The 27,549-nt window shown below is 47.1% G+C and overlaps 1 long non-coding RNA gene across 1 annotated transcript; it reads right to left on the bottom strand.

Annotated features, from left to right (window-relative positions):
* Positions 1 to 15: 15 nt before the first annotated feature.
* LOC128348805 (uncharacterized) lies at positions 16 to 27,298 on the bottom strand. The gene is made up of 3 exons (XR_008318346.1): positions 27,079 to 27,298; positions 4,070 to 4,285; positions 16 to 383 (listed from the first exon to the last, which is right to left on the bottom strand). It is a non-coding gene; the product is annotated as an uncharacterized LOC128348805 (long non-coding RNA).
* Positions 27,299 to 27,549: the final 251 nt, after the last annotated feature.

The following is a 27,549-nucleotide window of genomic DNA, read 5'->3' as shown; positions in this document are numbered from 1 at the left end:
CTAATGGCAAGCCAGTTAGAATCGGGTGCAATTTTATTTTATTTTTGAATAATGTTGTGGAAAGTGCAGCACAAAGGCTCCTGGCTTGGTGGGCCTCTAGTTACTAGCACAACATGCATGTCAACAACCAGAATGCCATAGTAACATAGATAAAGAGAGCAACCCCAGTAAAAGAGTCAAACAGTTTGGTTTCACAACTGAGTTTCAGCAGCTGCAACAGCAATACGAGCAGAAATAATCAAAGACAAGTTGGGAGGAAACCACAAGAAGTGGCAGTTGAGCCTTATTAGCACCATAAATCATAAAACTGGCTTCAGTTGCAGCAGGTCCTCTCTGGCTCCGTGCCGGCTTCTGGCCTACGTAACTACAAGGGTCTGAGAAGCCTGTCGGCGTAAAAAAGGACAATTTAGCAAAACAAATACCACTCACAAAGCAAACTTTAATTCGTTCCCCTTTCAAGTATTTCTCTGCCCTTTTTGAACTTTGATGAACATAAGAATATGTCGCTAAAGCTGGAGGAAAATGGCCTTTTAAAAATACTTTGCTGCTTTGTAAAACTGTTAAAACATTTGAATAGGAATAAATCACAAACAGATTTGTGCTAGATGTTTGCACATTTCTGAAGTTTTAGGAGGGGTAACACTGCAATGTTGTTGTTTTTATAGTGTCTGATGTTTTCAAGTATTACATACGGATGCTGAAACTTTTACCACATCTGGAGCTGAAATATAATGCCTTGGTTAAAAAAGTCAGCGATCCTCAAATTGGTTCAAGAGGACCAAACACCGAGGGGATTAGACAAATTGATGGGGGATGGTTCTAGCCATAGCTATTAGCCACAACAGGCAGATGGGATCTCTGTGTTCAGAGATGGGCTACCCTGAATACCTAGTGTTGGGGGAAAGAACAAGAGAGGCCTGCTGTCTTCTTTCCTGCTTGTGGCCTATGGGAAATGGGAAACGGGAAGCTGATCCCAAGGCTCTTCTTATAGGATAAATGTTTGCCTCTATGCGCTGGGGTTTTCCAACCACCAGCACATCAGTTATCTATCTATCTATCTATCCATACATACATACATCCCGCTCTTCCTCCAAGGAGCCCAGAGCGGTGTACTACATACTTACGTTTCTCCTCACAACAACCCTGTGAAGTAGGTTAAGCTGAGAGAGAAGTGACTGGCCCAGAGTCACCCAGCAAGTATCATGGCTGAATGGGGAGTTGAACTCGGGTCTCCCCGGTCCTAGTCCAGCACTCTAACCACTACACCATAGTCACTTTTATAACTCAGTGAGGTCATTCATACAATCAAAAACTGTGTTCTACCCAGATTTGGGACCTGGGTGTGCTATGTGGAAGCAAGATAAGAGGAAATCCTGGGTAGAAGTGATTGTGTGGAAACAAAGGAGGAGGAAAACCTTGGTAGCTTTTCCTCGTATCTTGCTTCCACACAACCAAAAACTGGGAGCACACACAGCTTGCAGACCCAGGTTAAGCACCATTTTTGGTTTTGTGAATAATCGTTCTGCAACTCCTCTCAGCTACCTTTTAGAGCTATTTATTTCAGTGGTTTTTTCCTTGTATTGTTTTGTATTATTTATTATTTATTATATTTGTACACTGCCCCCAACTGCCATCTCTGGGAGGTTTACATCAACATAGAACTAATAAAAACAGGAATTAAAAACTTAAAACAATTTAAAACCACAAGTCCAGTTAAAAGCTTGGGTGAAAAAATGAGGCTATTCACATGCACTTGCAAAACTGGGCTAAGGGAGCCCAGACCGGTTTTGCATGTCCATGTTTACTGCCAAGATCGGGCCCGATCCCAGCAGCTACAAGGCAGCAAACCCGCCAGAGTAGGCTCCATTTAAAATGAGGTTAAGGGAGTGAGCACTCCCTTAACCTCATTTATTTGCTCATGTCAGTTGTAGCGGGGTGGGGGTGGGGGTTTCCCAATAATGCACTACGCACTTGCATGGTGCATTATTGGAGCTCTGGGGGCCAGGGCAATGCACAGCAGCTGATCCCAGCACTGCAGGAAGCGGCCACCAGTCACCCGCCCAGGGAAGCAAGCACGATTGTCTGCAGGGAGGTTAAGTGTAACCCGTTTTCCCTGCAGACGGCCCTGGAGCTCCTCTCACTGATCATTAGAAGAACTTCAATGTGTCTTTAGAGATTTGTTTGTAAGTTGTCAGAGATGGGGAGGCTTTTATTTTAGCAGGGAGCGCATTCCAGAGTCTCAAGGCAGCAACAGATAAGGCAGCAACACAAGCTGGTGGCAACAGCAGACAAACCTCTGCTGGACGATCTCAATAGGCGATGGGGCTCATTGTGAAGAAGACGGTCTCTTAAAAAAACCCAGCGCCTAAGCTGTTTAGGGCTTTATAGGTTATAACCAGCACCTTGTATTTTGCCAGAAAACTAATCAGCAGCCACTATGGCCCTTTTAATATAGAAATATATGGTCTTCTTGAGATGACCCAGAGACCAACCTGGCCGCTGCATTCTGTACCAGCTGCAGTCTCCGGCCTATATACAAAAGCAGCCCCACATACAGCGCATTGCAGTAGTTAAGTTCAGAGTTTACCAGCATATATCCCACTGTTCTGAGGTGGTTTATCTCAAGAAATGGATGCAGCTGGCATATCAGTCAAAGCTGCTAGAAAACACCTCTGGCCACCGCTTCAACCTGAGACACTAGAGAGAGATTTGAATCCAGAAGCATTCCCAGACTGCGTACCTGTTCCTTCTGGGGAAGTGTGACCACATCCAGAACCAGCAGATCAAAACTGTCTTCTGAGTTCCAACCACGCACTAAGTACCTCCGTCTTATTTGGATTCATTCTGTTTGTTATCCCTCATCCAACTCTCCTAGGGATGTGTGAACCAGCTCGACCTCAAGCTGGTCCAACATCGAACTGACCCGCTTGAGAGCTCACCCTCGAGCTGGACTGAGTCCAGTTTCGCTCAAAGTCAAGCCGAACCCACCAGGCCAGTCCGGGTTTCGTTAAAAACAAAAAAAAACCCACCAAAAATGGCAGACTTACCATTGCCAGGCTCCGGAGGTGTTGTCGCAGCTGCTGTGGGGATATCCTGATGTCCACCCTCCCCTCACTGCCCCCTGGTCATTTTTGGCCCATTGCACACCTTTTGGGGGCCATTTTTGGCCCAATGCACACCTTTTGGGGGCCATTGGCCCATCATGGGCCTCTCTGAGGTGGCAGTGGCCATTTTGGAGGCCACCATGCATGCCCAACGGCCATCTGCTTGGTCTGAATCATGATCTGGCCATGCAGATAGCCACTAGGCATGTGCGGCAGCCTCCAAAATAGCCACTGCCACCACAGAGAAGCCCGTAACAGGCCGGAAATGACTCAAAACGGGCCCAAAACAGTCCGTAACTTGCCCAAAATGGCCAGGTGTCCGGCAGGCAGAGTGGGGACATCAGGAGACTCTCCCACAGCTGTGATAGCACACCCTGGAGCCTGGCAATGGCAGTAAGTCCACCATTTTTGTTCTAAAAAAAATTTCTCCCTTGAGTAGGGTACATACTGGATCAGACTAGAGCTGCACAGAACCGGACCAGATCCAGTTTGAGTCTTGTTCTACTCGAACTACCATGAGCCAGCATGGTGTAATGGTTAGAGTGCTGGACTAGGACCGGGGAGATCCGAGTTCAACTCCCCATTCAGCCATGATACTTGCTGGGTGACTCTGGGCCAGTCACTTCTCTTTCAGCTTAACCTACTTCACAGGGTTGTTGTGAGGAGAAACTCAAGTATGTACTACACCACTCTGGGCTCCTTGGAGGAAGAGCGGGATATAAAATGTAAATAATTATAATAACAACAACAACAACTGAACTGGGTTTTCCGATTTTCTAAAGGTAAAGTGTGCCATCGAGTCAGTGTAGACTCCTGGCAACCACAGAGCCCTGTGGTTTTCTTTGGTTGAATACAGGAGGGGTTTACCATTGCCATCTCCTGTGCAGTGTGAGATGATGCCTTTCAGCGTCTTCCTATATCACTGCTGCCCGATATAGGTGTTTCCTATAGTCTAGGGAACATACCAGTGGGTATTCGAACTGTCAACCTCTGGCTTGCTAGTCAAGCCTTCTGTTGATGATGTTGATATGGAGAAATAGATTTGGATGTCCTCAGAATATTGATAACATGCTGCACCAAATGTCCTGATGATCTCTCCCATCAGTTTCATGTAGATGTTTATTTATTTTTCAAATTTCTGTACCACTCCAAACTTCCAACTCTGGGAGGTTTACAACAACCTAAAATAGATTAAAAATGAAAACCTTAAAACAATTTAAAACCACAGTCAAGTTAAAAAATAAGTCTTTAGAGACTTTTTAAAAGTTGTCATAGAAGAGGAGGCTCTTATCTCAGCAGGGAGTGCATTGCAGAGTCTTGGGAGAGCAACAAAGAAGGCCTGTCTCTGCATAGTCGTCAGAAGAACTGGTGGTGACTGCAGACAGACCTCTTTGGATTCTCTCAGTGGGAGGTGGGGCTCATGGCAAACACAACAACAACAAATATTTATATATGGCTTTTCAACAAAAGGTTCCAAAGTGGTTTACATAGAGAAATGATAACTAAATAAGACAAAGTTCATGGCAAAGAAAAAACATGTTAAAGAACATTGCAGACAGTATGAAGCCCTGGGGGATGCCATATCAAAGTTTACGTTCTGAAGAACAGCAGTCTCCAAACTACACCATGTGGAATCTGCCTGAGAGGCAGGAGCAGAACAACTGCAAAGCAGTGCCTCCCACTCCCAACCCTCTCACAGGGTCCAGAAGCATACTGTGGTCGATAATATCGAAAGCTGCCGAGAGATCCAAAAGGACCAACAGAGTCACACAACCTCTGTCAATTCCCCGCTGGAGGTCATCCATCATTTTAATCATTAATAAAACACAGATTTCCAAGCTCTCCCACAGAAGCTGTCCAACAGCCCTACTTGTCCTCTCATTCATTTCAGTGGGCCTTGCAGGGCTTACATAGGAACATAGGAAGCTACCATATACTGAGTCAGACCATAGGTCCACCTAGCTCAATATTGTCTACACAGACTGGCAGCGGCTTCTCCAAGGTTGCAGGCAAGGATCTCTCTCAGCCCTATCTTGGAGATGCCAGGGAAGGAACTTGGAGCCTAGATACTCTTCCCAGAGCGGCTCCATCCCCTAAGGGGAATATCTTACAGTGCTCACACTTCTAGTCTCCCTTGCTTATGCAATCAGGGCAGATCCTGCTTAGCTTAAGGGGACAAGTCATGCTTGCTACCACAAGACCAGCTCTCTTCTCTAGCTTAATATGAGCCAGAGCTCTCCAGGGCTCAGCCCTTTTTAAGCCTACTTTCCAGTAGGCTTATGAGATCATCTGGTGTTCTGTGTGTGTGTCCATGTGTCCCCCACTTTCAAATCTGCAATGCCCAGACCAATATGAACCAAATCGGGTACAGTTGTAGGGACACATAGGGACACCTCAATGGCGTAGCTTGTGATGATGTCATCCACCCCAATCCAAGATGCATAAACTTTTGAGGCACAAGTGGGCCAACTTGTGAACCACCTAATCGATTTGAACAAAATTTGCTGCAGATGTAGGGACACATAGGGATGCCCTAATGGCATGGTGTGTGATGATGTCATCCACTCCAATTCAAAATGGCGGTCGCGTGAACATATGAGGCGCAAGCAAGCTAATTTGTGGACTGTCTAACCAATTTAAACCAAATTAGGTACAGTTGCAGTGAGTGACATACATTGACACCTCAATGGCATAGCTTGATTATGTCATCCACGCTGATTCAAGGTGGCAGACATGTGGGCTAACCTGTGAACCGCTTAACCAATTTGAACCAAATTTGCTGTAGCTGTAGGGACACATGGGCACACCTCAGTGGCAAAGATTGTGACGATGTCATCCACCTCAATTCAAGCTGGTGGACAAGTAAACTTTGGAGGTGCAAGTGCACTAACTTGTGTATAGTCTAATCCATTTGAACCAAATTTGCTACATTGCTGAATGGACAATAGGGATATTCCAATGGTATAGTTTGTGACGATGTCACCCACCCTGATCCAAGATGGCAGATGCACAAACCTTTGAAGCACAAGTGCACTAACGTGAGGACTATCTAACTGATTTGAATCAAATTTGGAACAGCTGTAATGAATGACAGACAGAGACACCTCAGTGGGGCAGTTTGTAATGACGACATCCACTCCAAGATGATGGACACATAAACATTTGAGGCACAAGAGATCTAACTAGTGGACCTCGATTTGAACCAAATTTAGTCCAGATGTAGAAAGAATGAAAAGAAAGTAGGCTGATTAGTTCTTACTAGAACAACTTGTCAATCCATGAAATAAAAAGAGATGAAAGTATACCTGAGCAGAGTAGCATCCCCACACACCATCAAGAGAAGGCGTCATTTCCAGATAGACTTGAATCCTAGCAGCAACTTTTTCTACAAAATAAGCACTGCACAAGGTTATGCCCATTTGTGGTGTTTTTAAATGTTTATATACTGGTGTACCTTTTTAAAAAGTTGTAACCAATCATTTAAAACCAGTCACTAAACACTATTTAACACCTGATGATATCAACAATGCGGGTAATCCTGATCTCCTTATTAGATGTCTGTGGGAAATATATTATTGAACCATGATATATTAAACAAAAGAATTAAAAGCCAAAACAAAGAAATAACTGTTAAAATGGATCTGTGATAGCAAGGTTTCCAAATTCACTTTTTCTCCCTTGTGAAAAATCCCACACGGTTAAACTGCATAAGGCCTCAAGGCATAGGCACCAAAGTAGCACACCTCTCCTGTCACATTCTTGCTTTGACATGAGATACCTATGAGACTTTTTTTGAAGGTCAAAAGGGGAGGGGGGCACAGAAGAAACAGAAAGGAATAGAGGGACAGAAACCAATTTCTTCAAGTAGATTCCATCCACCTGCCTTAATCAGAAGGAGCTGTGGTCCTTCATCATTGCAGAAAGGATTCGGGAGTGGTAATCAGACACACTGGCATAACCATCCACTTCAGAGAGTTGGCAGAAACTCATCATGCAGGCTTATTCTCTTGGAGAGATCAGCCCACAAGGTGCCATTGTAAAATACTAAGGAGTCCTACAACAGAGAGGCATGTTATGGATCGGAAAAAGCACTGGGGAGATGGAGATTCCTTAGGGCAGAACTAAATGAGACTGCAGGGAGTGCTCTTTTGTTAGGCAGATCACTGGCTAATAGCTCTGGAGGCCGGCTGATATTTCTTAAGGTGAGCTAAAGTTTGCTGAGAGATCACCCTGAGGGGGGAGCCAGCCAGAGCCCTGTAAGACAGCACATTTCCTCCACTTGATGGGAGGGGCTGATGAGAGAGTGGAAGGTGACTCATCCTCTCCCCTTCAGTAGCCGAAGGTGTCTGTGCTTAGCAAAAAGGAGACCACAGTTGCAGCCTAGATGTCAGACAGGAACAGACTGGGTTTGGGAGAGGCTGGAATGGAGAAGCTGGGCAGGGAGCTGACACGCCTTAACGTGCAGGGCCATTCTCTGCAGATCTGATGTAACCTGTTGCTGTCTTGTGGGAACACTCTGCTATTTCAATGCCGTCTAATGTTCAACGTGCATAGGCTCCACTGTCCCCATGTACCAGGGAACCTGTCTTTGGTAAATCACCCCCCACCGCATTTTTGCCTCTTGCGGGTGGCTTGTTCAATTTTTGTTCATGCAAGTTGCTAGAGAGGTCATCCTCCAGGGTTCGGCTCCCTTCCCAGAATCTCTAGGAATTAAATCTCCAAGTGTATTGAGTCTTTAGGGCACCTTCATGTAAATGGGTGCCCAACAGTCAGGCACTGTGCAGTACACAGCAGACAGTGGGGAGAATCCAGTCCTCAGCAATGTGTAATCATTGGGCAGGGGGCTTGGGCAGTCGTCTCTGGAGTAAGAACTGCTTGCTACACAAGCGCATCCCTCTTTTAATCTGTGAAATGTTAGAGGGTATGGGCTACTTGGCTCATCTGAGTTGGTGATCTGGAATTCTGTGCTCTGCATGCACTATTACCCACTTTTCATCGGCAGCGTGCCTATAGGCAGAACTGTGTGCCACGTGACCCCTCCTAGGTTGCAAGGACATATCCCCTACACATTCACAGGCATGCCCCTATCTTCACTTCACTTCATAAGTCTCGGGGGATCTCTGCTCCCAAATAAGCCAGAATCCAAGCGGTGCTGCATCTCTGGAACTTCTCACTGCTCACAGAAGTGGGGAGCAGTGCCTAACAGCAGCCATGTGTGGTGATATTTGATAAATCTCAGCATGCATGCACTGCACCCTAAGGCCTAAGGGTTAGTCCGCACCTGGACTTGCCAAGTGCTGGGACATTTAGGGTTCCTTCTAGAGTTTGGGTTCCCTTTGAAAAGAAGACATTTCAAGTCTCTTGAGGCAGAAATCCATTTGTCCATTAGCAGACTGAAGAGGGGGGAAAGCAGAGACAACCCAGCATCAGGCCAGCCTCTGCAGCCCCAAAGCCTCAGGCTTTTCCTTTCCCCACAGCTTCTGTCTGCTGCTTTTGTCCCAGCCCCTCTAGACTGTCTGCTTCCACAGGCCTTGGCATGCAGCCTCATCTCAAACCTCATCCCACCCCAGGGTTTCTTTTAGTTAACACTTACTTGGAATTAATAAGCCTTTCGCTCAAGGTGAGTCCATCAGGGCATTCCTACAAGTGACACTAAGAAGGTCTTTCTGGTTGCTGGCCATTTTTGTATTGCTTTGGATTTCTGGAAGGAAAGGTAGAATAATCCAGCCTGCCTAATGTTCAAGGCCATTTATTTATTTTATTTTTACATTCATATCCCACTCTTCCTCCAAGGAGCCCAGAGAGGTGTACATGGTTATGTTTATCCTCACCACAACCCTGTGAGGTAGGTTATTTATTTATTTACATTTCTAGCCCACCCTATACCCAAAGGTCTCAGAGCGGGTTACAATAAAACCAATATAAAACATAATTAAAATTCAACAGCATAAAACCAAAAATAGAGTAAAAGGGTTAGAGATTTGTGGCTGGCCTAGAGTTACCCAGTCAATTTCATAGGTGAATGGGGATTTGAACTCAGGTCTCCTTGGTCCTAGTCCAACCACTGCACCATTCTGGCTTATGCAGGGACTGTCGTGGAAGCAGGTTCCTGTATCTTTCATTGATGAACAGATGTATATATTCATTGATTTAGATACACCCCAACATTTCACAGATGAAAATACAGACACTTTCAGGCTTCCACAGTTCTGGTCACTATGGCGAGTGCTCAGACAGCCTCTGCCATGTGAGACAAGACCCAGACTACCTTCTCGGTCTTGGAGTTGGAAGAAGGTGGTCCCACCACTTCCACAACCCCTAGGGTTTGTTTTGGGATTGTGCCAAAAGGCTATAAGCCCCCAGGACGTTTGGTGCATTTCAAGCCCCAGCCTCCCCCTCTAAAGCTGGGGAGGGAAGGTCACCGGGCAGGCACAGAGCCAAACAAGCCCTAGCAGCCTCTACTCTCCACCAGTTTGCCCTTTGCAGCAGGAGAGAAGACCCTGCCCCTTGAGGGAGGGGCCAGATCACAGATTGTTGGCACCAAAATCAGTGCAACCCTGGAGACTCCTGTGCATGAACCAATGGAGTGAGGGGCACAGGCCAGGACTCTGGTATACACAACCTGGTGGGCAAGGGCAAAGTTGCCAGACGCAGATGCACCACCAAGGGCAACTAGAAGTGCAAGCAAGCAAATGGCTTCAAAAGAGTGAGGCAAGTCATGGCCTATAAGTTAGAAGCCCAGCAGAGAGGGAAGGGAGAGTCCATCTATCTCCCACCCAGTGCTGCCTGGAGTGAGAGACCAGGTGGGTGCTGGGGTTCCTTCTGCTGTTGCCTGCCTGCCTGCCTTTGCTTCCCCTTTGGGGGAGCCACAGGGGAGAACGAGGGCTAGAGGGCTTCCGTTTAATTAGTTTTAAGCTGTTTTAGACTTGGGTTGAAGTTGCTGTAATGTGTTTGGGTTCGTCTGGAGATGGGGGGACAGGGGGCACCTTCGTTGATTATGGGGCAGCTATCCCGGTGGCGGTGGGGAATAGAAGAAGTAATGTTGGCAGGTCAGCAGGCCATTCTAGGGAAAGGGTAGTCAGAAATTTAATAGCTGTCTCCCCTTCCAGCTGTCCTGCCAGCTCTTTGACCTTGGGGAGCACTGCCAACAACCCACATAGCTTTTCCCTGCTCCTCTGTAATGTCAGGTCGGTCCAAAATAAATCTGAACTCATCCATGATTTGATCATGGATGAAGGGGCCAACCTCGTATGTATTACTGAGACTTGGTTGGGGGAGGCTAGTGGTCCAGTTTGGTCTCAGCTTCTTCCTCCAGGATATTCTGTAGAGGAGCAGGTGAGGGGACATGGGCGGGGAGATGGGGCGGCTGTGGTCTATAAGGATAACATCTCCCTTACCAGGGTCCCTGTCAGGGTATCGGACCATATTGAATGTGTGTACTTGAGTCTGGGGACCAGGGAAAGATTGGGACTTCTGTTGGTATACCAATCGCCCCGCTGCCCAGCGGAATCCCTTACTGTGCTCACAGACTTGGTCGCGGAACGCGCATTAGAGTCTCCCAGATTCTTGGTGCTGGGGGACTTCAATGTTCATTTCAGGACCAATTTGTCCAGAGTAGCTCGGGAGTTCATAGAGGCCATGACAACTATGGGCCTATCCCAAGTGGTCTCTGGACCGACGCATATTGCAGGTCACACGCTTGATTTGGTATTTTACTCTGATCAGGGTGGTGTTCCATGGGTGGGGACTCCTGTGATTTCCCCATTGTCATGGACGGACCACCATCTGGTTAAGGTTGGACTTACAACCACTTTCCACCTCCGCAGGGGCGAGGGGCCCATTAGAATGGTAGACTCGAAGAGGTTATTGGAGCGCAAGTGGAGGAAAACTCGACTCGAATCTGACAGATTGCGACATAGAGCACATCTGAAGATCTATGCTCAGGCAATACGTGCAGCAAAGAGGCGATTCTTTTCTGCCCGTATTGCCTCTGCGACTTCACAACCAGCGGAGTTGTTCAGGGTTGTGAGGGGATTAGTATCTGCCCTCCTCCCTTGAACCAAAATTTGGAGTCATCAGTTACCCGCTGTGATGTGTTTAAAGAGTTTTTCGCAGATAAAATCTCTCGGATTCGGTCCGACCTAGATGGAGACTCCACAATTAATTTGATGTCTGAGCTGGAGGTGCCAAACGATTCCTCTTATGTGAATCGACTGGATTGGTTTCAGTTTGTGATTCCTGAGGATGTGGACAAGCTGCTTGGAGCGGTAATACCTACCACTTGTTCTCTTGACCCTTGTCCAACATGGCTTGTTCGATCTAGCAGGGAGGTTGTTGTAAACAGCCTGGTGGATATTATAAATGCTTCTCTGAGGGAGGGCAGGGTGCCTCCTTGTCTTAAGTCTAAATGTCAATCATCAGACCTCTTCTAAACAAGCCTGCATTAGATCCCTCAGAGTTGAGCAATTAAAGGCCTGTTTCAAACCTCCCATGGCTGGGCAAGGTAATTGAGAGGGTGGTGGCCTCTCAGTTCCAGGCGGTCTTAGAGGAAACTGATTATCTAGACCTATTTCAAACTGTTTTTTGGGCGAGCTATGGGGTGGAGACTTCTTTGGTCGGCCTGATGGATGATCTCCAATTGGCAATTGACAGAGGAAGTGTGACTCTGTTGGTCCTTTTGGATCTCTCGGCAGCTTTCAATACTATCGACCATAGTATCCTTCTGGAACGTCTGAGGGGGTTGGGGGTGGGAGGCACTCTTTTACGGTGGTTCCACTCCTACTTCTCGGATAGATTCCAGATGGTGTCAACTGGAGATCGTTGCTCTTCAAAATGTGAGCTTAAGTATGGTGTCCCTCAAGGCTCCGTACTTTCTCCAATGCTTTTAAACATCTACATGAAACCGCTGGGAGAGATCATCAGGAGATTTGAAGCTGGGTGTTACCAGTACGCTGATGACACCCAGATCTACTTCTCCATGTCAACTTCTTTAAGAGTTGGCATATCCTCCCTAAATTCCTGCCTGGAAGCAGTAATGGGATGGATGAGGGAGAATAAACTGAGGCTGAATCCAGATAAGACAGAGGTACTTATTGTGCGGGGTCAGAACGCTAGAGACAATTTTGATCTGCCTGTTCTAGATGGGGTCACACTTCCCCAAAAGGAACAGGTTCGCAATCAGGGAGTACTTCTGGATTCACACCTCTCCCTGGTTTCTCAGGTTGAGGCGGTGGCCAGGGGTGCTTTTTATCAGCTCCGGCTGATACGCCAGCTGAGCCCGTTTCTCGAGATCAGTGACCTCAAAACTGTGGTACATCTGTTGGTAACCTCCAGACTTGACTTTTGTAATGCGTTCTACATGGGGCTGCCTTTGCACACAGCCCGGAAGCTTGGTTTGTACATAGTCCGGAAAGTTGGTTCAGAACGCAGCAGCCAGGTTGGTTTCTGGGCCATCTCGGAGAAACCATGTTACTCCTTTAGTTACGCTGGCTGCCAATAGGTTCTCGGACAAAATACAAAGTGCTGGTTATAACTTACAAAGCCCTAAATGTCTTAGGCCCTGGGTATCTAAGAGAGTGTCTTCTTCATTATGAGCCCCACCGCCCATTGAGGTCATCACTGAGGTCATCATTGAGGTCTGTCTCCAGGTTCCGCCGTTTGGTGGCTGCACGGAGACAGGCCTTCTCGGTCGCTGCTCCGAGATTGTGGAATGCGCTCCCTGCTGAGATACGATCCTCCCCATCTCTGGCAATTTTCAAAAAACACCTGAAAACCCATCTTTTCACCCAAGCTTTCTCAGCTTCCTAAATTTGGGGGCTTTTAATATCTGGTTTGTTTTAGAAGTAAAAACCCAATTTCGGGGGTTTTAAGCACTGTAATTGTTTAATTGTTGTTTTAAAATGTTTTTAAATTGTTATGTTGTTTTTTAATTTGTTTTAGTTCTTTACTGCTTTAGTGGTTTGTTTTAATTGTAAACCACCCTGAGCCATTTTGGATATATATATATATATATATATATATATATATATATATATATATATATATATAAAAATATCTGCTACACATATATGTGCTATAATTGGGTTAATACTGTTTAGAGGGCATTGATTCCATTTTGCACATGAGGAACACGGAGACACAACATAAAGTAACTAGCCAAAGATCAGTTGGTCAATTCGTGGCAGAGAACTATACAGGAATAACAGCAAAACAGAGTGCTTCTGAGCACAGGCAGAGGGCCTTTCCCCTCTCCACTGAGCAACTGCAGCCTCGCTTCTCCCCACACATTTAGAATTAAGCTGGGCTTACAAAGTGATGAAATATCTTCCACACAGATTTTATCTCAGGTACCTTATTTTTAGAAATCAAGCACAGGCATACAACTCTGTTATCAGCAAACTACAGCCAGAGAATACACAAATTACATTCTGCTTGCCTCCTCAAAACCATCCACTTCTAGCTTACCCCTCACTTTCCTACCAGCAGCTCTTCACAAAAGCATGTCCTTCTCTTCTTACTCCCCTCTTCCTTTCTTGTTCTAGGCATTCTCTCTACTTATAGGCAAGTTTCAACAAAAGTAGCTCTGAGCATGTGCAGAGAGCTTTGCACTCTTGCCTTCAGTTCAGGAACAGAGTTGCTCCCAAGCACATGCTTATCCCTGGATTTTTCACATAAAGGACAAGCTCAAGATTCTTTCCCTCCACATAAAATCCATTCCGGTCTTCCTCCATTCCCCCCTACACACACCTTACCTTGCTGTATCACCCCAATTCACAACCTGAAGATGTCTTTTTCTTTTTACAAATTAATTTACCAAAACTAGTAAAGGTAAAGTGTGCCGTCGAGTAGGTGACTCCCGGCGCCCACAGAGCCCTGTGGTTGTCTTTGGTAGAATACAGGAGGGGTTTACCATTGCCATCTCCCGCGCAGTATGAGATGATGCCTTTCAGCATCTCCCTAGATCGCTGCTGCCCGATATAGGTGTTTCATACCAGTGGGGATTCGGACTGGCAACCTCTGGCTTGCTAGTCAAGTCATACTGTGTTGGTATTTTAAAGAGCATTAAAAGCATGTTTTAAATGTTCAAGTTTGACTGATTTCGTGTATCAATAAGGGAGTGGGTGGAGGACTGAACCTATCAGCACTCCCAAAGCCCAAACTCCTCCTTGCTCTCTCCCCACCCCCGCGATCCTGGCAAACTTTCATTCCTTTCACAATCAGTTTGTTGGTCACCCTCTCTCACTCTTTGTCCTTCACCTCCTCCTCCACGTTTCCCAACTGCAATATGCCTGCAATATGCCGGGAGAGGCAGCAAAAGCATGTAAATTGCATTTAGCTCTGAGGCTGTGGAGAGGAAAGTTCAGAGGAACAAAATCTAGCATTTCCATTTAAAAGAATGCATTTTATTTTATTCCAGATTCTGTGCATGCTTCCACAAAAACTTACAGGTTAACAATTACAGTTTCCGGAATCGCCATAAGGTACAGCAAATAAAAACAGAGAGAGAGTGTATATTCAACTTCCATAGGTACCCCATTTGCAATACCCACTCGCTGAGCTTCTGTGCATGCACAGTGCAAATAGTGTAAAGAAAGAGATGGAATGACTCTTCCATCAGGAAGGTCATAGGGCGAGGTTATTCCTGGCAGGGGCACAGCAAGGACAGCGAGGGTCCATGTTCAATAAATGAGGCTTTAGAGCAGGCCTGCACAACATGCGGCCTGGGGGCCGGATGCGGCCCACAAGGCCTTTTTTCCTGGCCCCCGGGGCTATTTCCTCTTCCTCCCCCTGCTGCTTAAAAAACACCTCCTCAAAAAAAATTCCAGCCGCTGCACGGCCGAGGAGATGGCTGCGGGGGTGCGGGTGTTCTTCCTTACCCTCCCCCGTGGCAGCAGTGGCGCACAGCGGCAGAAACCAGAGTGACACTCGGGTCTGCCATTTGGCCTGGTGTTGCTTCCCAACTGCAAGGCATGCCTGCGCAGTTAACTCTCTCTCTCCCCCCCCCCCGCTCTCTCCCCCCCCCCACCAAGACTGTGCCATTTTCTCTCTCTCTCTCCCACCAAGACTACTCCATTTTCTCTCTCTCTCTCTCTCTCTCTCTCTCTCTCTCCCAACAAGCCCGCTCCATTCTCTCTCTCTCCCTCCCACCAAGACTGCTTCTCTCTCTCTCTCCCACCAAGACTGCTCCATACTCACTTATGAGAAGAGGTTCTCATTTTTTTTCTCCTTAAAAGTGTTCCATGTTTTGTGTGATGATTTGGCAGAGGTGGAAAGGAAGAACAATTCATTTTATTACGTTTTTTGTACAGATTGTATAATATTTATATTATTAGAATGAATTTTAATTCAACTTATTTCATATTAATTTAAATCAATCTTGGCCTGCCAGACCATCAAAAGTTAAATATTGATTAAATTCATTTTTAATTCATTTTTAATTCATTTCACTTTAATTCAGTTGATTGGTTGATTGATTGATATTAAGTGTTACTCTAATAATCAGCACCCTAGGAATTGACCTTGGCCCCCATGAACCAAGTCACGGTTGGTTTCAGCACGCCAGGTCATTTGAGTTGTGCAGGCCTACTTTAGAGGGTTTTTGCAGCACCTCTGGCACCACAAAATCATTATTTTTTTAACCTGCTGCTCCTGCCCCCACCATTTCTCACCCCCACCACTTGCCTCCTGCCCTGCCACTTCTTGCTCCCACCACTCACTAGCTGGTTCCCGCAGCAGTGGAGTGGAGTTCCCACAGCTTTTCTCCTCGCTCTGTGGAGAGAAGCCATAGAACCCCTTACTGCTCTGCAACTGGTGACCCAATGGAGGGTGCTCGTGCAGCCAGACTAAGCATCAGGGCAAACGGGTGCCTTCTGTTTCTTAGCTGGCTCACAGTGCTGAGAGCTTCTCTCATTCTAAAGCTTTTCTCCTCATTGACGGACCGGCAGCCGAGCTGCAGGGGCAGGGGGTGGCGGCGGCAGTGAAGCGTGGCTGGGCAGGAGGCAAGATGGTGGGGCAAGGGGTGGGTGGCAGGGCAGCTGGGCCTCGCAGAGGGCATTTGCACATGCGTGGCGGTGGCCCAAATGGCCGCCGCTTGCCTTTACAGAGGCCCGAAAGGGCCAAAAAGACTACATTTACCCGGCTGCGGCGGTGATGAGGGAGGCCAGTGGGGGAGAGGGAACCCTCGCAGACACACACACACACACCCACGGCTACAGCAAACCCCCCCCCCAAGGGGCTACAGGTAGTTACTTTTCATTTAATTTAAAAAATAATTTAAAAAAGTTTGCGGACCTGCTGGACTGGACCAGGGGCAGGTTCAATGGGGGCCGAACCAGGCCAGACAGTTCCGTGCACACACCTAATTCTAACTAGGCTTCTATTATTGTGGTTTTAAATAAACTCCATGTATTCCAGAGCGAAGTGACTCTCTTGATTTTCCCTTTCATTTTTTCATTTCACCAAACTTCTCATTTTAGAGAGGTTTCCTCTTTTGAAATACAAAATGTCTGTGTTAGACTTCCTGACCTTGGCAATTCTCTCCTCGCATGTACGCTGAATCTGGTCAAACTATGGTCACTGTTCCGTAAATTGGAACAGTGACAACGACAGAGGTGAACACTGAAACAATAGTGGTGGAATTTTAGGAGGTGCAGCTTTTCTCCACCAGCAGCTTACACACACACACACACCACACACACACACACACACACACACACAACCAGGTGCACGTGCCAAAATTATCTCTGCTGAAGACACAGGAGCCCTTTCCTCCTTTGCACATGTCCACCCTAAGATTAGGGTGCCAATTCCTCTGCAACAGAAAGGCAACTAGTGTTCTATTTTCCCCCCTCATCTGGCTGCAGAATGAGTTTTGTTATGAGCGGCCGTATCAAGGCGGTGTGTGCACATGTGCATTCAGAGTGGGGCCTTCTTGAGTCAACCTGAGTGGGATCTAAAATTAACTGAGCAGACATCAAAAAAAACTTGTGAGCATGTACACATGCGCACGTCTTAGAGGGAACACTGCTGGCCACTGGAAGGACTTGCAGCAAGTTCCTCTCCAAAAGAGCCAAGACATCATGAACACATATGAAGCTACCTTCTGCTGAGCTGGACCACTAGCCAATCTAGCTCAGTACTGTCAACACTGGCTGGCTGCAGCTCTCCAGGGTTTCAGACTGCGGTCATTCCCAACCCTACTTGGAGATGCAGGAATCAAACTTGTGACCTTCCACATGCAGAGCATGGGTTTGTCCACTGAACGATGGCCCTTCCCCTCACCATGCAAGTTTGTACTGGCAAATTCATCCACCACATCTCATTTATAAAGTCATCTATTCACTTCTGCATATATTGCACCCACAAGAGGGATACAATCGCGAAATACAATCTTCCCCCATCCCCCCACCCTTATAATAGTGTACCAAGTCCATTGTTCTCATGTTAGAAGTCTTCATCAACACTCTACCATGATGTTCACGGGTCGACTTTGGACCAATCACTCTCTCACACTAGTTTGTTGTGAGGATAAACTAGGGTAAAAGATAAAGTTGCACCATTGAGTCAGTGTGGGCTCCTGGTGACCACAGAGCCATGGGGCTTTCTTACAGGAGGGTTTACCATTGCCATCTCCCGCGCAGTATGAGATGATGCCTTTCAGCATCTTCCTAGATCGCTGCTGCCCAATAGAGGAGTTTCTCACAGTCTGGGAAACATACCAGCAGAGATTCAAACCAGCAACCTCTGGCTTGCTAGACAAGTTACTTCCCCGCTGCACCATTAGGTGTAGAGACACCATATACACCACTACGAGCTCCTTGAAAGAAACGTGAGATTAAAACATGCTGATTGCATGAGTGTGCACATGCAAGGATATCAGCTTAGCAGGCAATCCTTGAAGATAAAGGCACAGTGAGTCTCAACAGGGCCACAAAGATCCATGAGGACAGATATTCTAACGCTATATTCATCAATGAGGGGCGGGGTCATTTCCAGTGGCATCCTTGTGGCAAATGTATATCAGCCCTAAGCTAATGGCCATTGGCAACCACATCTCATGGCAATCAGTTCCAAATTCTGCAATGCACTTTCTACCATCTGAACAGACAGTCGTGCATAGTACACACACTAAACTGCAAGCAGGACAAAAAGCAGTCCTTAGAATGCATTAAGTAATCACAACCCAGGAAATGCTAGTTTGACAAGTTTGTGAAAAACTCGTCTGGCCCTTTGCATATCTTTTCCATGCATTAAATCAAATGAGGATGGGGGAGACAGCAAGTGGTCTTGTAATTAAAGATGGTATCAAAGTATGTGAATTAACATAGCACAACTAAGGTTGCAGGCAATTTTAATTCTGGCATTTACTAATTTTTCCATGGAAGGCTTTGCAGCCTAAAGATCATGCTTTAAAAAAAAATAAATTTTAAGGTGTGTTATTCTCTACCAAGATTTTAAATTAGGAAAGTAATGTCTGTTATATGCAAATGCCAACACCCCCCAACCCATTCGTTAGCAGCATGAGCTGAACTCTAAATCCTCAGCCTTCCAACTATTATATGAACAACCAGGTAGGGGTGTGCACAAACTGTCCACTGCTGAACCGGTTCGGCTCGACTGCAAACCTAACCAGGGGTGGTTCAGTCCATGATTGAACCAAACCAAGCCCAGTTCAGGCGAACCGGTTCAGCAGCAAACAAGTGGCCGGGTGGGGCAGCGAGAGCAGTAGGAATGTGCACCTCCAGCACATGATGCTTTGTTAGGAAGACGCCTGCGCTGTGGTAGCATGGCTCCAGCATCTGCATGGGCAGCTTCCTAACAAAGCATCACGCAAGCTTGGGTTGGGGCTGTGCCGGAGGCCTTACTACTTCTCCCGCCACCCCTTAGCATTCCTTCCCAGGAGCTCCACCCCCTTACTCTTAAAGGGGAATCCTCACCAGATTCCCTTTACAAGTATTAGCCCTGCAAACCGCCAAACCAGTTCAGTCAAACAGACCAGACCGGCCAGATGGTTCAACCAACCCAGTTCAGCAGCACACAGTTGGGCTCAAATTCAATTCAAATTCAAGCCAAATGGTGATTTCTGGTTCATGCACCAGGGCTGCTTCTGCCAATGGATGGTCAGAGATTAGCTCCCCAAAGCAGGAGCAGAGCCAGTGCCAGAGGAACTGCAGCCTCCTGTGACACAGTCTCCTGTAAAGCTAGAAATGAAACAGACACCCACAGGCCGGGTCCAAGCCCTCTTCCCCAAGGCAGCAGGGAGAGCCACTGCCCCTCCGGTCTTCCAGCCCACCCACTTTGGGGTGGCCCTTTCATGAGGCAGTCACCTCAGGGGGCAGAGGACTGGCGCACCAGCAGCCGAGCAAGATGGCCCCCACTGCTGCCATCAGAGCAGCTCTCGGGGATGCTTGCAAGCTTTGCAAGGAGAGCCTCTCCGCACACTTCTTGCACAGCTTGAAAGGAGCAGGAGAGAGGAGAGGCGGCTGCAGGCAACCTTCCCTCCTCTCCAGCCCTGTGTCACTTTCAGAGATTGCAAGGGTTGGCTTTGTCCCCAGTGGGGCCATGCGTGGGGCAAGGCAGCACTTGCACAACAATGCCTGCAGCCACCTCTGCCCTCAGGAGCATATTAGAGAGTCCACTGATCTTTCCCCTGGCTCTTCCCTTGCCCACCTCCTGAGCAGTGCAAAAAGCATGCACGTCACTCTTCCCCGGCTCAGCACCAGCCCAGCTTTTCCTCTTTCCATCCCCGCTGTGCCCCCTCCTCTCCCACCCCAGGCATGCCCTTCCTTCCTTATCTTACTGGCACTGCTGTTACCTTTCTCCTCCACTCCTGCCTCTGGCATCTTGAAAAGCCAGAGAGAGAGAAGTGCAGAGGAGGAAAGGAGAGTGCTGGACTCCAATGCCACTCTAGCCCAGTACTGGACTCTTTCCCCAGACCTCCTTCCGCCCGCTTCCCCTCTGCTTGTTGGAAACGCCAGAGGCAGGAGCAGAAGGAAAGGAAGAGAGTGGTGGCGGCTGCGTGGCACTGCTGGCACCGTTTGGGAGGGCACCCTGCGGCAGTGGACTGGCGGAGGTGGCCAGAGACAGAGGCAGCAGACAATCTGCTGCATCCACCAATCTTTGAAGGCCACTGGGGGACTTCAATCGGAGTCGGGGAGGGAAGAAAGATGGAAGTCTTCACTTGTTGGACGTCGTCAGAATCATTAAATCAAGGTGCCACATCTAGACATACTGGGCATTTATGGGACAGTTCTATGGAGGTTTAGCTGAATTCAATGAGAGTTACTCCCCAGGGGCGTAACAAGGTTGGAGTGGGCCCAGAGACAAGAATTTAAAATGCCTCCCCCCACCCCACACATATTGTTCTGGTAGCTCCAGGTCTTAACACATCAATTTCGGAGGATGAATACAACTGAATGAAGTCCAGGCAGGTGTGCGGCTGGGGGTGTCAGTCATGTGACTTGCCTCTGGGGGGGGCACGAGGCAGTGGGCCCCCAGACAACTGTCTCCCCTTGCCCTATTATAGTTACGCCCCTGCCCCAGCACGTGTACACAGAATTGCAGCCTTTGAATCCCATTGCTCTGTAGCACTTCTGCCATCTCCTCTCATCTATTCCAGGAATCAGGTGTCCCATTTTAGGAAACCATGTGAGAAGGCACCTGGCCAATTCAACAAAGCATTCAGTTGCGCTTGGGGAGGGCGGACATCGCTTTGCATTTAAATGGCATGAAAAGCTCTCCAAATGGTGCGGCTGTTGTTTTTAAAGGACAGATTTTGCACCAAGTAGCACTGGATTTTAGCACTCTAGATTTGAGGGAGCCATACATACATTGTTTTGTGGTACAGAAAATTTGCAAAGCCCTTCACAGTTAACAGCAAAGAGCGACGAAAGATGACCAACTCTTAACATTGCACATCTTTTGTTTGCAGCTAATTTTACTGCTTTTCCATCAGGATGCTCCTTGGCACCATTTTCAAGGTTTACAAAAGGATTGTGCCTTAACTGTCTTGTGAAAACAGTAGGGGGAAGTATGCATCTAAGGGAAAAAAATCAGCCCTGCTTGGAAGATGCAGTTTCATTATAAGGACTGCTTGACTACAGCACATTTGTGAAGCATTATGAAGGTGGGAGCCCCAAAATAGAATTAAATTATTAACTCCCCTCCCCCTCGTGCCATGAGATGGAGATTTTTGCCTATGAATTCTCCCTCATCCCCTTTCAAATTTAAACCACCACAGTTCTGACTGGTTTTCTTTCTTTTTCTAAAGTTAACAACCTATTCACACTTGGTGTTAATTACAGCCCAGAATGCTATTGTGGGGAAACAAACCATGAAGAATAAGCTCAGCATAAAAACATGTGCTTCCACACATTAACATATTTAATGAGATGCCAATCATTAAATAATGTTGTCAGGTTGTTGTTTTTTGTTGTTGTTTTTAACTACAAGCCATTTTGGAGGCCTTTATCAATTGAAAAAATACACTAAACATATTAATATAAGAATATATTTCTAGCAGAAGAGTCAGGAACCAGGAATCCGCTTTCTTATACTTGGTTTTGCTATAGGAAATTCATGGTGGATTCTCCAGGACGCTTTCCAGATTAGACCCTGCAACAGGATCATGACAAATCTCTGAAGTGCACTTCCACACTTCCTGTGTTGTGACACCGCAGTCCCTATGCTGACAGAAGGGTGCTGTTCATATTTCCAGTGCCTTGTTTCGAATGTAATTGCTGTGATATAGTGCTATCTTGTATATCCGGCATTAAAAAGTTGCTGGTTTTTTGGGTAGTTAGTTTTCACGAGACTGCCCCCCCTGCTGGGAGCTTTGCTATTTACATTTTGAATGTGATGTACCTGAATGGAAGCATGTTGCCGCTGTTGAGCAGCTAATCTGGAAAGCGTCTAAGTCTAGTTGCTTAAAACAATCTGCTTCCCATCTCTGGGAAAAGATTACTGAGTACATTTTTTAAATGATGAAGAATGGATTAAAACAAAATCTAAGTGCTATACTCAAGACAAAATCAGTACAAGCCCGAGTCCAACAATCACATGAACTAAGGAACTTCTGGCCTAATTTCTGCTTCCAGATTCTTTTAAACTTCTTTTCCATAAGGCACCAGGGTCTCAAATCAGGCACCCTACAGCAATCAATTTTTCCCCCAGTCAATTTTTTATTACAGCCATTGGCCAGCCGCACCCTACAGCAGAGGCTCTTAACCTTGGGTTCTCAAATGTTGTTGAACTACGACTCCAATCATCCTCAGCCAGAGTGACCAGGTTGAGAGCTCCTGCCCTGTAGGATTGGGAGCCAGGCACCTCACTTTCTGCACCACTGAACATAAGCACTCAAAAAGAACCTTGCTAGATCAACTTCAAGGCCTATCTAGTCCAGCATCTTGTTTCCCACAGTGGTCTACCAGACACCTCTCAGAAGCCCACAAGCAAATAAGGGCAAATAAAAGTATACCCTCTCTCCTGCTGTTGTTCCCTTCAACTGGTATTCAGAGGTGTCCTACATTTGGACCTGGAGGTAGCCTATGGCCTCAAGAATAGAAAAGGTTTCTCTAACTACCATTGGGCGAACAGGTTCAAAGAACCCAGGCCGCCACCAATCAGGGACCACAAGTGTGGCCCCAGACACATGGCCCCGTTTAGGAGAGAGATCGGCCCACGGTGCGGCCTTTAAGGCAAGGAGAGTCGCTACAGCCCACGCTGCCCAAAGCAACGCGGGCTGATCTTCCTTCCAAACAGGGCCACGTGGCCCCATTTGGGAAGGAGACCACGTCCCCCACATCTGACATCAGACATGGGGGTGTGGCTAGCCAGACACCTGCATCTGATGTCAGACATGGGGGGTGGGGCCAGGGGGCACGTCGGTGGCCACACACGGGCCACCACCAGCCTCCCTACGCTGCTGAACGGTATATAAATATCCGTAGTAGTAGTAGTAGTAGTAGTAGAGCCACACAGAGAAGAAAAAGATCACAGAAATGAGGCTGGGCCCCAGGAGGGAGACAAGGAACAAGACATAAGAATAGCTCTGGTGGATCAGGCCCACATAGTCCAGCATCCTGTTTCACACAGGGGCCCACCCACCAGATGCCTTTGGGAAGCCCACAAGCAGGAGGTGAGGCCGTGCCCTCTCTCCTGCTGTTGCTCCAGAGGCAGAAGCAACAAATAAGGCAGAAAAGTTGCAATTTTACAAGCAATCCAGGAAGCATCTTGTAGTGATGGCCAAGCTTGAGGGAGGACCAGGCCTTAATTAGAGTAAGTGCTTGGAGGGTGGGCTTCTCCAAATAAGGAAGAAAGCCTGGTAGAATCAAATCCCTGTGGCCCAATCCAGAGTGAGGGACAGGGTTTACTGGACAACAGCCTACAGAGGAGTAGGGGAGCAGTGTGCTCAGTTCTTCCCTGGAGGCCTCTGAGGGAGAAGATATGATCTGTATGAAAAGGGGAGACTAACAGCCTTCAGCTGGGAATCATCTGGAAGCTCCTTACCTGGAAGTAAGTAGGAAGGCTGGACCATCAAACAGAACCCTTAGCAGCCCACTGTGACCAATTTGAACAACATTTTGCGGATAAAATCACTCATATCCGTTCTGACTTGGATGCTAATATTTTTGCAGCACCAGAACTGGATGTTGCCAATGCACCGGCTGGTCTTGTTACATTGGATGGTTTTCAGACTGTGTTGCCTGAGGAGGTGGACAGACTTCTTGGAAGGCTGAGGCCTACCATGTGCGTGCTCGACCTTTGCCTTTCATGTTGGTGAAGGCTGTTGGTGAAGGCTGCTAGGGAAGGATTGGGTCCATGGGTGGCAAATGCCTCTCTAGAGCTGGGGGTGGTGCCCCCTCGCCTGAAGGAGGCAGTCATTAGGCCCCTCCTTAAAAAGCCCTCATTGGACTCAGATAACCTAAATAACTTTAAGCCAGTTTCAAACCTTCCTTTCTTGGGCAAGGTGTTGGAGAGCATTATGGCGTCTCAGCTCCAGGCAGTCCTGGACGAAACTAATTACTTAGATCCTTTCCAATCTGGCTTCCAACCGCAATATGGGATGCAAACTGCCTTGGTTGCCCTGGTGGATGACCTATGCTGGGAGATAGAGGAAGTCTGATTCTGTTGATCCTCCTGGACCTCTCAACAACTTTCAATACCATCAACTGTGGTATCCTTCTGGGAGATCTCTCTGGGTTGGGACTTGGGGGCATGGTTATACGTTTGCTCCACTCCTACTTGGAGGATAGTACTCAGAAGATGGTGCTGGGGGATGCCTGTTCCATCCCTTGGCCTTTGGGGTGCCATAGGGATCTATTCTGTCCCACATACTGTTCAACATCTACATGAAACCTCTGGGAGAGTTCATCCATGGGTGTGGGCTGCGGTGCAATAAATATGCTGATGACACCCAGCTCTACCTATCTTTTAAGTCAGTGGACACCAGGAAGGCAGTGGATGCTCTAAACAGGGGCTTGGGGGCTGTTCTGGACTGGATGGGGGCAAACAAGCTGAAACTTAATCCAGATGACAGCAGTATTCTGGATTGGTAGAACTGATCATCCGAGTAATGAGGTAAATCTGGTCTTAGATGGGGTCACACTCTTTCTGAAAGACAAAGTCCGCAGCTTGGGGGTGCTTCTGGACCCAATGCTATCCTTGGAGGCACAGGTGGTGGCGGTGTGCAGAAGTGCCTTTTACCAGCTATGACTGGTACGCCAGCTGCGACCCTACTTGGAGAAGTCAGACCTGAACCTCAGTCACTCATGCTTTGGTAACATCCAGATTGGACTACTGCAATGCGCTCTACATGGGGCTGCCCTTGAATACGGTTTAGAAGCTTCAACTGTTCCAGAATGCTGCTGCAAGGATGCTCATGGGCGCAGGTCACTTCATGAGTATCACACCCATCCTGCAGTAGCTTCATTGGCTACCGGGCTAGATTCAAGGTGCTGGTCTTGACCTTTAAAGCTCTAGACGGCTAGGGGCCGGGGTACCTGTTGGACCGTATTCACCCATACAAACCTGCCAGGGTCCTCTGCTCATCATCTCAGGCCCTGCTCATGGCCTCGCCACTAACAGAGATCTGGTTGGCAGGGACTAGAGACAGGGCCTTTTCGGTTGTGTCCCCTCGACGTCGGAACACCCTCCCTGAAGAGCTTCACCATGCTCCCTCTCTCAGTGTTTTTAAAAAACTAAAAACACATCTTTTTAAGGAGGTGTTTAATGCTCTATCTTTGGTTATATCTGGTCAGGTCTTTATAATTCTCAATTTTTAGCTTTTAAAATAACTTTTAATTTGGAACTTAATTCTGATTGTGGCTTTAGACTGACGGTTAACTCATTTACTTAATTTGGTTAATTGTATTAGTTTTATTTTATATTGTATCTATTTTATTGTTGTGTACTGGAAGGGCGAGGTATAAATAGGGACCAGTCAAGCTAGATGTGTCAGGGGATTTATTTTTATTCAAGTGCTTGGATTTGACTGCATAGTTACACATCTGTTGTGAAGAAATCATCCTACCTAGAATTCTGGGCTCATGGCAAGTCAACAAAATGCAGCCAATCATTTTCTAAAAGTTAATGGAACATCTTACTTACAGAGCTTGCCTTATTCTGCCTAGCAAAAGCAGTTTCTTCAGATACTGGAATGCAGGACTGATGCTCCTTTAGCTACCTACCCTGGCTATCTGCTCTAACTTGTATATTTGTAAATAAATAGATACTGCCCTGTTATATTTGCTCTGGCTACTAAAGGTCTGGCTGTTTCGCCATACTTTTGGGGTGTGCAGAGAACTACTTTGAACTGTGCTCAACTTCTTCTTCCAGCTTTGATTGTCTATTTGTTGTGTTGATTTTAAGTTATTTCCTTGCTTATGTTGTTTACTTATTTTTACACTTATATCCCACTTCCTTTGAGGAGCTGAGAGCAGTGTGGTTATGTTTACCCTTGCAACAACTCTCTGAAGAACATCAGGCTGAGGGATAAGCAACTCACTGGTCTGGATTCATCCTGTGAGTTTGAACAGGAATTTGAACTAGGGTCTCTGTCCACAATCCTAATCCAACAGTCTAACCACTAGAGCACTGGCATCAGCTGCTTTGAGGCCTGATGAGCAATCAGCAGCATGCAAATCTAGAAGTTAAATATTTAAAAATATTACTTAAGACCCCTTCATTCTCTCTCAGCACCCACCCCACCCCCCAAAAAGATGCTGCGTGCTGTTCCAGACAAAGACGATTTGGGAAAGTGGGAAGCACAAAATTTAGAATGCCCAAACTGGCCATCCGGAATTTGCTTCCCAATGTAAACACGAAGCAGAAGAAAGCCAGTGCAGCTCCCCCAGACTACTTGAAGGTAGAGAAGAGAGCTGGTCTTGTGAGAGCAAGCATGACTTGTCCCTTTAAGCTAAGCAGGGTCTGCCCTGGTTACATATGAATGGGAGACTTGATGTGAGAGCACGGTAAGATATTTCCCTTAGGGGATGGAGCTGCTGTGGGAAGAGCATCTAGGCTCCAAGTTCCTTCCCTGACAACTACAAGATTTTTTTTTGTTTTAATAGGACAAGATTTTTTTTATTGAACCAACAAACTACCCAAGCATACAGTATGTTTCCAAAGCACAATTATATACAAAGTGGTTGTTTGTACATGTTTTATCTACAAAGATTTACACACAAGGATTTGGAAACCCACAAGGTTATGAGGTATATGCTCGGGGGCTGAGAAAGATTCCTGCCTGCGACCTTGGAGAAGCTGCTGCCAGTCTGTGTAGACAATAACGAGCTAGATAGACCAATGGTCTGACTCAGTATATGGCAGCTTCCTATGCTCCTAAAGGTGCCCTAAGACCAAGTTGGCCACCAGCCCTTCAATCGCAAGAAGCCAAAAAGCTCACGCGCATGTCTGCAATACACCTCATTATTACGCCCTCGCCTGAAGCACTGCAGGCCCCTTGGCCGCGACTGACCGGATGCTGCCCAGTGCGTTTGTCAGAGAAGCTGCCGCCGCCGCCGCCAGCAGCAACAGCCTCACGTTCAGAGCAGAAGCTCGAATGCCCATCCTAAGTGGCCGTGGGAGCTATTTTCATCTTCAGCTGCTGCAGATTTGTTCCTGGGATGGCGGCTGCACTGAATGGCTGACACAGACCTGGGAATCAATCAAAAGTAATTGAAACAGAAGAAGGCTCGGCAATCAACCAATTAGGTTGCTGGAGCCAGAAAAAACGCGGCTTCAAGGTACAGGGATAAGCGGGAGGGAGGAAGAGCTGCCCGCTGGAGAGGAAAAGAAGAAGAAAGACTTTCCTCTTGAAAACTTGACGCAAGGAAGAAGCGTTTGGTTATTCATTCGACTCGGGTGGGAGGGATGGAAAACAGCAGATGATGATGAGCTTGCCTTCTGTTACGGGGGACAAAAAAGGTGGTCGAAAATAAACAGAATC

This window comes from Hemicordylus capensis, chromosome 3 (genome assembly GCF_027244095.1).
Source record: "Hemicordylus capensis ecotype Gifberg chromosome 3, rHemCap1.1.pri, whole genome shotgun sequence".
NCBI lineage: Eukaryota > Metazoa > Chordata > Lepidosauria > Squamata > Cordylidae > Hemicordylus > Hemicordylus capensis.
The sequence above is the reverse complement of the archived record's forward strand: the minus strand, read 5'-3'. Positions and strand labels throughout refer to the sequence as shown.